The sequence below is a fragment of the Limulus polyphemus genome, unplaced genomic scaffold, assembly GCF_000517525.1.
Source record: "Limulus polyphemus unplaced genomic scaffold, Limulus_polyphemus-2.1.2 Scaffold780, whole genome shotgun sequence".
NCBI classification, from domain to species: Eukaryota; Metazoa; Arthropoda; class Merostomata; order Xiphosura; family Limulidae; genus Limulus; species Limulus polyphemus.
The window spans coordinates 268,889-279,208 of NW_013666390.1; the positions used below are offsets into that span (position 1 = coordinate 268,889).

The window sequence follows — 10,320 nt, forward strand, 5'->3', positions numbered from 1 at the left end:
ACCAAACCTGTACTGAAATACAACAGTGAGAATAACAGATAAAAATATTCATTTTCTATAAAAAAAAATATGATAATTACTTGGAGGTTATAAAGATTTTGCATGTGAAATCTGACAGTTTTCTGATGCGTAAAAGTATTTTTAATCTTAAAATAAAAATGACTTTGCATGTTGGTTAGTCAACATTCAAAAATAAAAAAAATGCATGAGCAAATCATTACTAAAGTCTTGCAAATGTTTACTGATAATCTCCAATATTTTGTTAAGATATGCTTCCTGTATTAAAAGTTAGTTTGAAAAACTATAAGCACAAGATTGTTACAATGTCGTTTCCTGGGACTGAGCCCGTAGTGAGAGAATTAAGTACACTTTTCTTGCTGGCAAACATTATAATTGTTACACTTGAAGTGAAAACGCATAGGACAGGTTCTCTTCTCACTTTCAGAAATTTATAACTTTATTTGCTCTTAATTTCAATGCTTTTGTACTTCATACATAAAAATTATAAATGATTCGCTCACCTAATGGCAGTATTACTTCAAGTTCAATGGGGAAAACACATATGTAACTATCCGATATTTTTTATCGTTTTCGTACTTTAATTTTAAAACTTCACGAACACTGCAGAGTCTATAGAAATTATCAATTTGATTGAAATGTAACTCTTGGAAATTAAACCGAGCTTGATTCTCACGACTCGTTTAAAATCAGACACACAAGAAATACTACTTTTACTAATCCTATCGAGAAGTGATTACACATTCTGAAAGTGAAAGAACAAACAAAAGAACCCATTAAGATGCCACCTACCGGCTTATTCTTTACCACTTTACAGTTTACGTTAGGCCTAACTTAACGCGTCTAGAAAGATTACCTTTAAGTTTAACTTCAGTTTAAGTTTGAAACAGGTCAAATTGTACTGTAGGCCTACTTAGTAAAAATTGCAAATCTTCTTATTACAATACTAGAATACGTGCTTTTTTTCGAAATTACACAAAAAAGAATTATTTTCAAGTTTTTCTCCTCCGTATTACTAAAATTATAGTAATAGCAATACTACATTCGTACTCACTTTCTTCTCTTCCACGAACTACTACGACAACACACATCCAAAAGTATGGAACTATGGGATAGAATAACGTCACTGCCGATTTTATACTCTTTGTCTAATACATTTTCTAGCGAACCAGTCGGGGACTCGGGGCCTGCGCTATGCACTATGGGTTAATTTTTATCCTCGTGAAAGTGTACATTAGGTGAGAGTTAGGTCTCGTAAAAGAAGTAGTTTAAGTACATAACGTATCATATATTGCTATGCAAGTGTTTTGTTCGGAAACAATTAAATTCAAAGAAGTTAGCTTATATGTCGTACTATCAAAGTGTCGAACAGTTAAAAATCTAAATCAACTTTAGATGGACTTCCAAGATCGTTTATTTTAGTGATGCGAAACCTTTTTCAGTTTTTGTATAATGGACGAAGAAAAATTAGGGTTTGTTAAGACCAATGACACCTAAAACTCAGTAAAACTGAAAGTGATGGGAAGGAAATGGAACAAAAATTTTCCTGAATGAGTACTGTATTACTATAATACTATTAGTATTAGAAAGTTTGCGATAAGTGATTCCAGCGGCAACAAATTAATGTCTTAAGTTTTTAATGTTTTGCCTTTGGGGCGGGTTGTCATACTCGTAAAGGAACTAATACAAATGAATTTATTTCACAGAAAAGTCAAAATAAATTCCAGGGTCTACAAAACAATGTTAACAACGTTTTACTTTTAGTGCGTCATTGTCCTGTATCAGTGTCTGTACCAGATCAGAGTGAAAAACAAGCTCCTAAATTGAAATTGGACTCAATGCCACCAGCAATCATTTAAACCAATATCAAAGTCTCTCCAGAATATTTTAAGACAGCAAAGACTCTCATACAAAGAACACCAACAATGTTATTATACACCTGTAAACAATTCTATAGTGTAGCACAACTTAGGGCTATCTGTCTTTCACAGTCAGGGCTGTCAAGAGCCACCCTAGGTTACAAATTGGGGGAAGAATTGTGAGACTCTTCTCCCCCCCCACAGTAGCTTTGAGATTATGTATACATGTATAAGTGATTTAAAGCACAATTCATGTTTGCTTAAACTTGTATTGATTTGATACATTCCATTTTTTTTTTTTGCCTCTCTCTAATGGGCCTCAGGGAAATATTCCTGGCCTCCCTACCCTCTCACTCCTAGTACGCCTTCTAACAGTGATAGTTTGAATACTGAAAATTGCATGGAACATTTAAGTGCAATATGCAGATAAACATCCCAATTCCTTTTTTGAATGATGTAGTTGTTTTAAAACAATATTCTGCAGTGGATAGAAGTGTTATTATGGATGAATTACAAAATTGGTGTTCAGTCATGTTAAACAATTATTTTAATCAATTTCTATCATAATGAGATTTTGGAGAAGTAAAATCTTAATAATACTAATATACATGAGCAAAGACACTAGTCCCAAACTGTAGTAAACAAGGAAAATACCAACATAAATGAATGAACACTGATTCTGAGTGATGATAAGCATCAATGTTAATTAATTTAAACTAGTCTTCGTGCAGAAACCAAGCTTTACAATGGTGTAGGGAGGAGTTGCAAAGTGGGGGTGCTTGGCTAGACATGCAGATTTTACAATTAGAGATTAAAAGTATAAGGAGCTGCTAAAAGCAGCTCAATATAGGGGGGGGGTATGGGTACATCCCCCCCCCCCCCAGAAATTGAATATAATGTACAGTTGCTATACAACTCAACTATGTAAAAATGGGGCTGCTACAGCATCACTGGTTTCAATGCCTCTGCTTGAACATAAGTTAATGACATATATTTATTATATCTGAAACACAAAACACTGAAATTCAATTGTAAATTTATAGATACAAGAAAGTTAATTTTATAAGCTTTTTTGAACACATCATGGTGAGTTTGGAAGACAAGAAAGTCCTTTCCATACAAGTTTTTTTAAAGTAATATTGTGTGGAGAGTAATTCTTTATCATTACTAAGTTCTTATAACTTTTAGTTGAATAAAGTATTTTCCATTATGCTTATTGTACCCAGTAACTTGTATTTTTTTATCACTTTCTGTAGTTCTTGTGTTGCTGATTTATTATTGCAATGGTAAATAAAAATCTTTATAACTTTTTAAAATAGCAAGTTATAGAACAGTTGATTCCTCTGACCATTAGTGTTTTTGTTTGATTTAGTTTTGATGTGTTTGTAATGGGTATTTATGTGTGTATTTTGTAGTTTTCTTTCACATACAAACTTTTTTTTTTCTCTGTTCTTTTCAAAAAGTATGATGTGTGCCTTTGATTTTTTTAGCCCCAACATTGATCTCCTATGACCATTAGTCTTTTTTTGTTTGATTTAGTTTTGGTGTGTTTGAGAGAAAGGGGGTCTGTGTATGTGTTTGTATTATGAAGTTATGTTTTCTTTTGCACTGAAACTTTTTTTTTTCTCAAAAAATTATTAGTTGTGCCTTTGTTCTTTTAACTCCAAAATTAAATGTTTTTTTTCTCTGTCTCCAAGGGAAGTGCCCTATGAAGTTTGATTTAAATCTGCTGTTTAAAACTATTTATCATTCAGAATCAAAATTACTTGTGCGAACACCCTTTGTTGGCAAAGATAAATTTCTATTTCTTGAAAAGGTGACCTTGATTTGGACTGCTCAATCCTAAAATCAGTAGGGTCCGTCTCCAAAATCTGTTCTAAAGAACTGTAGTTATTGTGTGGAAAATAGATGTCTATATGGGTGGACTGATGGATCACGTCATCATTACATCCCTCCAAACCTTTTTGATAGGGGTAAATAAAATGAAACAAAGACTCAAAAATACATAGAATAAATTTCATCAGGAATATTTCCATCATAGTTTCATGCTAGTTCCACTACTTTAATTGATTTAAAACATTTAATTTATCTAGGGCTTTATGTAATTTTGTTAAAAACAAAACACCTTTATGAACTCTGGCTTGCACAGATTGACAATGAACACTAGTTTAAACTACTTAAATAAACACCTATTTGACATTTGTATTTTTGGAGAAAGTATATAAAATTGTCATATGATAGCTAGCCCTAACTATGAATATTTTTTACTACTGTACTTTCACTGCCTAGTGATTAGCATGCCTGGATTAAGAATTGGAGGGTTCATGGTTCTCATCTCAACACTACATTAAAACCTAGTTCTGCTTTTAACAGCTGTGAATGTGTTATAAGAGTGATAGTTAAGTACTACTGCTCAGTTAGACAAGAGTTTGCATTGGGTGCTTAACTCATAACTACCTATCAGATTAAATTTAGGGAAGGCTAATTGCAGGTAATACTTATGTAGCTTTACTCAAAAATGTTAAACATACTCTTTCTCCCCCCAAAAAAAGAGAAAGGTAAGAAAGTTAATCCAACATCATTTTCTAAAAGCCATTGTAACTTAACTTGTTTAATAAATCATGTACACCAATTTAGCAAAATACAACACAAGTTGTTACTTTTTAAAATATAGTCACTACATTTTAGTAGCATGTAAAAGGTTGTGGTTAATGGTTTCTTCACCAGAAATTTGGTCTTGATACATTAACATAATATTTAGGGACAACAAGGGACCTATTAGTCCATCTAGGCTGTCCCATCCACTAAATTAAAATAAGACATTCAGAAAACAAAATGAAAAACTCAAATTTACTGCCTCCACATCTGAAGGCAATTATCCCAAAGGCCAACAACACTGTTAGAAAAATAAAACTGTTAGATTAAGATGACTCCTACTCTGCCAAAAGTTATATTTGTGTCCCCCAGTCCTAACATTCTCAACCCACATACTTTAAGGGAATTCATTGTACCTTAAAATACCACACTAGGTCATCCTCTGAAGTAATCTACCTCAATTGTACATATGAACCTCCTGATTAAATCCAAAATAACCTTAACAGGACATAAACTTAAAATATTCAATATAATTGCATCCTCTGTATTGTTTATAGTTGGTATTCTGCAAAACATGTTCTTTGATTAAGCTGCAGACATTACATTGTTGGCACAATGGTTGGAAGAGGGCGGTTCAGGTGTGCAAACAAACCATCTTTTGGAAAACAAACATTAATTCCATAAGTAGCCAAAGGTCCAATTTCTCAGTACAATATGAACGGACAAGTACCAGATCATCTACACTATACTGACTAGGCAAAAACCATACTATAAAATCAGGTTTTTTCCAAATTAAGGACTTCCTAGTTTCATTCACATTGGGGCAACTAAATATGCTTCACAGCTACATACTCGATAGGCAGTTCAATACAGCATATGATATAGTGCTTGAACTGAAGAATTTAAATGATGGTAAGTCTATCTTATTATATAATAAGGTGCAAAATAATTATTACAAAAGGATTTACATGTGTGTGTCATTGTAATGTTTGCATAAACTTCAATTAAGTAATGAGTAAATAGGTTCCACTTTATTTTTAAAATTTACATGAATATTTATTTCAACATAACTTGTTCATCATTGAGTTCTTGACATAACATGTGAGTGAATATTTATAAGTTTTAATCAACAAAAAGTAGGCTTAAGTATATTTTGTTACATGTGTGCAGCAAGTGGCATGGCAGGAAGTCAATGTTTGAGAAGGGATTATGATTGAGAACCAGCTCAAGATTTTCTATGACATATCAAAATTATGTATTTTTAGTTAGTACTTGGTACCAAAATTTGTAGTACATCAATCAACTCATATATTCATATGAAAACCTGATATCCTTTAGAAGTCATCGCTTTTTATTCTTAAGGAATATTCATTGTCATGGAATATACATTAAGATCATTAATGATTTTATATGTGTATTTCAAATGAATCCATAGTTGCATTATGAATCATCCTAACCTTGTTGAGTAATATCTTTTTCAGAATAAACAGCAGGATATACATCATTTAATTTCCTCAAAAAGTTTTTCATGCATTTGTAATTATTACTATATTATATTAAAATGTAAACTAAATATTTAGCATTAAAAGAAATTAAGAACAACCATCATTCTATATGACTTGTATTTTCAAATATAGAAATGTAGTATTCTTTGGTGAATTGAATTCATCAAGTAAGCTGTTTAATTAAACTGCAAAACATGTGGTTCCATAAGTACTTGTATGTGAAGTGTGATAATTAAATGTTAAACCTGCACATAGTCATTTAAACTCCACAAAACCATTAATTCATGGATATAATCAGAAGGACAGGTGTATTATGTGTAGCAGGTGAATTTAAAGGAGTTAGAACATGGTGTTGAGATTTGAACTAAATCAAACAGCTTATTAATGTGTTGAAATAAATAACCATCAACACAGATTTATGTTGTGAATGATTAAAAGAGATTTATGAACTATATTTAAATGTTAAGTAAAATTGACTTGCATTATAAGCAGAGAGAGATGGATGAAAGTGTACGAATGAAACTTCACCAGTAAGTCTTGATGGAATACTTCTTTCAAGGATTAGATGATTTTCTAGAAAGTACCAAGACTACATGCACTGTACATATTCTCATTGAAGCTGACCAATTAGAGAATAAATAATCACTCTGCTATTTCCATGAAACAGTGGAGGAATATCTTGAATGGCCAGCTACAAAAAGTAACATCTCTAGTTGAATTTGGCACATCGCCTTAGCTGGATTTAAAGTGTCAAAAAAATCAAAACTTGGAGAAATTTAAGAACTTTATAGATATTAATGGAGAATAAGATACGTAGTATTTGCCAACTACAGGAGTGCAAATAAATCTGACTTGACTCAAAATAAAAGAGACTGAAGTACAACTATTGTGCCAAGAAATGTCAATTTATTGAATAAACAAAACTTTGAATATGTAAGTCTATGAACAAGACACAGAACAATTATAGTAATTTTTCTTTGAGGTCAGCTTATTCTGGACATGGCTGTTGAGAAACTACTGAAGATTACTTGGCTGAGACAATTTCATGTAATACAGTACTATGCAAATGTGAAAGTACCTTACTGTTTTACACCACAAATGCCATACTGTAAAATAATATTCTGGCCCAGATAAATCCTTCATATTTTCATTTGTGCTGGAGCAATTAAATATGCTTCAGAAAGTTGTGGCTATTTATTCACACCTACATACTCCTCATATTATTGCACATAAAATGTACAATAAGTAGAATGTGTTATAAATGCAACAATTATGTAAATATTTACTGATAATAATAGGCATAAAATGATATAATGCTAAATTTGAACTATATTCCAATTCTAAGCACCAACACAGTTCCTATATACAACATCCTCTGATAAGCACCATTAAAAGGAAAGAGAAATTTAAGTCTCTGACTTCTTTAGCTCTACCCATAACCACCTTGTAAAGAAACTAGGACCAGTTTCCAGATTAACTAGCAAGTTGGCCAAGTGTGATTGCAGATAACTGCTTTCTTGAAACACTTCAGGCTTTACGCTGATAACATTGAACTGCATCAGCAAACACAGGTGCCTACAATTAGTTTCTTGGCTTGCCAGTGGCTAAAGCACCAACATTTTAAAGATACCAGCTCCTATTGATACCTGGAGGCTGAAGCATAAATAAAAATGTGTAACTTTTGCTACTGATCAATAGAATGGTGTGTTGTCATAGCAAACACATCACTTGCCACTCTGGTCAATCTTGAGCCTCTAGACATTTTACATTCAACATGGGTTTACAACTAATGACTGCCCTACTGAAATACCCTCATTACAGAAAGATTGTATTTCACTGAAAGTTATGCAATACAGACACATAATTGCACTATATAACGCCCACACTGGCTACCAGTAGGTGGGAAATACTTCTCAGGACCTCCCATGATGGCTGTGCCACAGCAAATAATGCTGTTGCCTCTACTCATACATCATTGTGGAAGGGAGAACCAAAGTGTGCTTTATTTGTGAGCCGTTAGGTCACTCCCAAGTGAATTGCTCATATTTTGTCCTACATCACGATAGACAGAGTAACTCATTATGTCCATCTGCCCATCAGGTGCAGGAGAATCATAGGCAAGCTATAGCTGCTGTTACTTCTGCTCTGTTAAACTAACAGAGTCATAGTTGAACATGGGAAGTGCAGAAGCCAGCTTATTATGAAAGGTTTGGTGGTCAGCCCTGCTCATTAAGAGCTTGTTGATGCTGTTATGTGACAATAAGGATACACAGGTGTAAGCTCAAATTCCTGGTTGGCACTGGAACTGCTAAAACCCTGGTCAACCTTGTAGTGTATCATGTACTCCAAATGAAGCCACCAATCTGGTCAGTTCATTCTGGTGAATAGTGATTAGCTGGATATAAATGGAGAGGCACTTCTCTAACTAAATTTAAGTAATGTCACCCACAGAATGTGCTTCTGATCTAAATATCGATTTATGAAATTTATAATTTACAAATGTATACTGTTTTCTTAAACTACATGTTTATTTTCTACAGATACATGTACATTTAATAAAGCTACAAGTATATTTCTCACCCAAATTGTCAATTTACGAATAATAATGATATTCATAACTTACTTATGCAAAATATAAATTGCACATACAGTTTAGCTAAAATTGCAAAGTTACATTTGGCTTGATGTCTTAATTAGTTGATGCACATGAATTTGTGTATCAGCAACTAGGAAAAGCCACCATACTGATGAAGAGATGCTATAATAAAGCAGTGAAGAAACAAAAGTTTGAGGATAAGACCAGATATTTCTTTGGTATGTACCTCCAGCACAGAAAACATTTTACTCTGACTGGCCTGGTCCTTATTTCGTGGTGAAAAACTCAATCCATAAAAGTATGAGCAACAGTGTTCACATGGCACTTGTAATCATATTAAAAAATGAAGCCATATATGTCAATGATGAATTTTTCACATACTGGTTAGATTAGGTTGATGAGTCAGGCAATAGTGAGGGCACTTTTTATAATATATGGGAAGGGGAATTTATGGTGGAAGTTATTGGTCCAAGACAAGTCATTTGAGGAAGGATTGGTGGAGGAACTGCATTACCTCCTGATCTATGTTGCTAAGATTAATTACTAGATCAATAACTGAAAGGAAGTGGTCATTATTTTCTGAGTTACTGAACAGTTTCCCACGTTGAAATATATGTATAATATTGAGTGGTAGATGCTCAATTATTGTAGTTAAGATAGTTGAAGTTAATAGATACAATGCCTAGAATAGCAACAGGTTTTACATCTGAAGATGAGTATTAGTAGTTCAAAAACTAAACAGAAAGAGAGTTACAATCCCTACTTTCTGAACTATTGATCAATTTTTGGTGGCAAGATGTTTGTATGATGTCTTAGCATAAACACTCACATTATATAGTTGATTATGAGCAGACATTATGCTGGTCAAAGACCATACAAAACTCACCAGGTACTTAGGACAGTTGATGTTATTAGATCTAATGCCTAGAATGTTCTCAGTTAGCAGCGATGAAAATGGTTGCTTGGATATCTGATGTATTTTAAAACTGAAATGACTTTGCAATTCTTGTTTTACAAGCACACAGGTGCAATTTTGTGATGAGCATTTGTAGGATGCTTATTCATATAATACCTCAGAAAATCTGTATGTATGAAAATGTGAAATTTAAGTAGCATTTACACACAAGCATATGAGACCTGTATATCGTTTTCAAATTTTTAGTGAGTAAGTTAGGTTCTTAATCAGTACAGAATATGAATCAAACTGTGATAAATCTTATCACAAAAAGTCATACTTTTGCTAGGTTTTGCCTTTCTTTATTACTCCATGATGCCATAAGTAGTGGGAGGTGAAGGATAAACCTACAGATGATAATATAATATCATGGTTCAAGTCGCGACCTTGATCACTGGGAATTCGTGACTCCATAGGATCCTTGCATAGTCTGTGCAAAGTAGTTAAGAATTTGCTTTGATTAGAAGTTAATATTGTCATATGTTATATTTTTAATGTTGTAATTTGTTTGTTTGCTGGAGGGGTCTGAGGGCCATAAAATAAACCTAGAACATCTGGAAAGTTTTAAAAAATTCGATGTAATGTTTTCCAGTGAATTCGAGAGTAAATTGTAGATATAAAATAGGTGTAAAATTTGTACAGTTGTTTCGAGATAGTAGAGTCTTTTCTAGCCGGAAAAGCGAATTAGTCAAGCGTGATTTTTATTTTTGTGTTTTTTCAGCCGTGAAATGATTCAAGTATTAGGTCGTCAAGAAATTAAAGTCGCGTTTTGGAACACTTTCATTACCCCCC

The 10,320-nt window shown here is 32.9% G+C and overlaps 1 protein-coding gene across 3 annotated transcripts in view; it reads right to left on the reverse strand.

The window, feature by feature from the left end:
• Positions 1 to 1,168, reverse strand: part of LOC106460492 (axoneme-associated protein mst101(2)-like) — a 34,955-nt gene extending 33,787 nt beyond the window's left edge. The window contains exon 1 of one of the 3 annotated variants that reach the window (XM_013920197.2): positions 1,073 to 1,168. The gene's annotated coding sequence lies outside the window, so the exon portion shown is untranslated. Of the gene's footprint in view, positions 1 to 810 lie in introns of all 3 variants that reach the window. The other 2 variants (XM_013920196.2, XM_013920198.2) reach the window with 2 other exon arrangements.
• Between the last annotated feature and the right edge of the window lie 9,152 nt (positions 1,169 to 10,320).